This window comes from Fukomys damarensis, unplaced genomic scaffold (genome assembly GCF_012274545.1).
Source record: "Fukomys damarensis isolate Sample0158 unplaced genomic scaffold, DMR_v1.0_HiC HiC_scaffold_39, whole genome shotgun sequence".
NCBI classification, from domain to species: Eukaryota; Metazoa; Chordata; class Mammalia; order Rodentia; family Bathyergidae; genus Fukomys; species Fukomys damarensis.
This window is the reverse complement of record NW_022900951.1, coordinates 1,354,443-1,356,518: the sequence shown is the minus strand read 5'-3', so window position 1 is coordinate 1,356,518 and position 2,076 is coordinate 1,354,443. Positions and strand designations below refer to the sequence as shown.

The 2,076-nt window shown below is 55.3% G+C and overlaps 1 protein-coding gene across 1 annotated transcript in view; it reads left to right on the top strand.

Annotated features, from left to right (window-relative positions):
- The window catches only part of Prkx (protein kinase X-linked), a 30,456-nt gene that overhangs the window by 11,916 nt on the left and 16,464 nt on the right, over window positions 1–2,076 (top strand). The window lies entirely within an intron of this gene.

Genomic DNA, 2,076 nt, shown 5'->3' with positions numbered 1-2,076 from the left:
TCCCTCTCTCTCTCTCTCTCTCTCTCTCTCTCTCCCCTTCCTGGCCACCACGATGTGAGCATCCGCCCTCCCCACGTCCGCCCACCACGATGTCCCTGCCCCGGAGCAGCCGACCGCGGACTGAGCCCCCTGACACCATGTGACCCACAGCCTCTCTCCTCTGTCTCCCTATCTGTCTTTGTCTGTCTCTGTGTCTCTCTGTGTCTGTCCCTCGCTCTCTTGCATACTAGGGATCGAATCCAGTGTTGCAGGAAATAAGACCAGACATGAAATGTGCAATGTTCCATCTCCCAACCCGTCAGCTCTGTGATCCGCCGAGTTCTTGATCTCTAGGAATTGAACACTGAGTCCTACGGACAAGGGAGGTTAAGAGGAAGAAGCTATTTATTCATAGGACAGCTCCTGAGGGGCAGCAGGGGTCCCAAGTGGGCGGCCCAAGGACCGCGCTTTGCGGAGGAGTTTTATGGGGTGACAGCCACGTGGATACAACGTAGGCCACAGCCACACACCCAGTAAGGTCACAACTGCGGTCACGTAGGTGACGGGTTCCAGTTGGGAAACCAATCACCTAACAAGCGTGGATGCAAAGCACAAAGATTCTGCTAGGAAGTGGGGCGTCCGGAGGTCTCTGCTCACCCACTGGGGTGGCTGATGTTTACCTGGACTTCAGCAGGCCCGGGGTCTGCTCTCGGAGGAAGTGCGGAGGTCTGCTCCTCTTGTCCGTGTCCTGAGTTCAGGCTTCTGGTCGGTGCGTCTCCCCCGCGTCCTGACTCTCGAAGACCCAGCCCCGTCCGTCCCACCGCCTGTCGCATCTCTACCTGACCCAGCTGTCCCGCGCCCCAGCCCTCTCTTGCTTCTCCTCTTTTAAGACAGGGTCTCGCTGACTGGCTGAGTAGCCCAGGCTGAGCTGGAACTCGCAGTCGTCCTGCCTCGGCCTCCCAGAATGCCGGGCCTGGGCTACCATGCCTGGCTCATTATATGATTTTTATCTTATCTGTGTGCATTTCATTTTAAAAACTTACTGGAATTTCTTTTTTCTTTTTTTGAGCCAGGGTCTCTCTGTGTAGTTCAGGCTGGCCTTGACCTCTGGGTGATCCTCCTGCCTCAGCCTCCTGAGTGCGGGGACGACAGGCGTGCGTCACCATGCCCAGCCACCCGGGACATCTCTGTGAGCCCTTGATGGTAGAGTGTGCTTGGGGCTTTGGTGGCAATGCGGCATTTGTGATATGTGTTTTATTTTAAATCTGAACACAGATTTTGTATTCACTTCTCCCCGCTTCGTCCATGTCTCGCTTCCGCCTTCATTGGCAAATGATGTTTCTCCCTATTTTCTATCATCTGTCTTCTGTTTTGACTTTTATTTAGATTTTGGTTTTCCTGGGGCAAAAACCATGAGATCCTTAAGCTTCTGCGTCTCGTTTTCCTCTCATCCTTCTTCATGGCTGCGTAGTACCCCGTTGTGCATGCTCAGCACGTTTTCTTGACCCATCCGACAGTGTGACGAATTTACTACATATGAACCTTCACTGTGTACGTCGTTCGGCCCTCGTACACGGCACAGGACTGTGTCTTTCACAGCCCCGTCCCTCGGTTACTGGGGCTTCCCAGCCCCTGCCTCAGTGGAGCTCAAACCAAATCACACGAATCCAGAGCCGCGCTGCTGCCCCATCTCAGGATTTTTACACAGAGCAGCAGCGGCCCGGCAGAGCCAGCTGCCAACCAGAGCAGAGGATGGACTTGGACTCGTGCCTGTGGCCCCGGACGGCCCAGGGTGAAAACCACAGCTCCCCTTCCCCAAGGTAAACTGAGGCACGGCAGCCTGTGGGTGCCACTCACACCCGGGGAGGGTTTCTCCAGCTGGCTTCAGACACTGCTCCTCAGACCCTTCTGTTGCTGTACACTGTCAGCTCCTCACTTCTCACCGTCCTCGTTTACAGCTACAGGGGCAGTTACAGGGCACGGATGCCAATGTTCCATCCTCTTGAGTGTTCTCCTCCCTGCTTCCCACCCCACTGATAACCTCTCCATGCCCAACTCATTTTCTTCTCCCTGCTGGGCGTCCACATCCATTCCTTT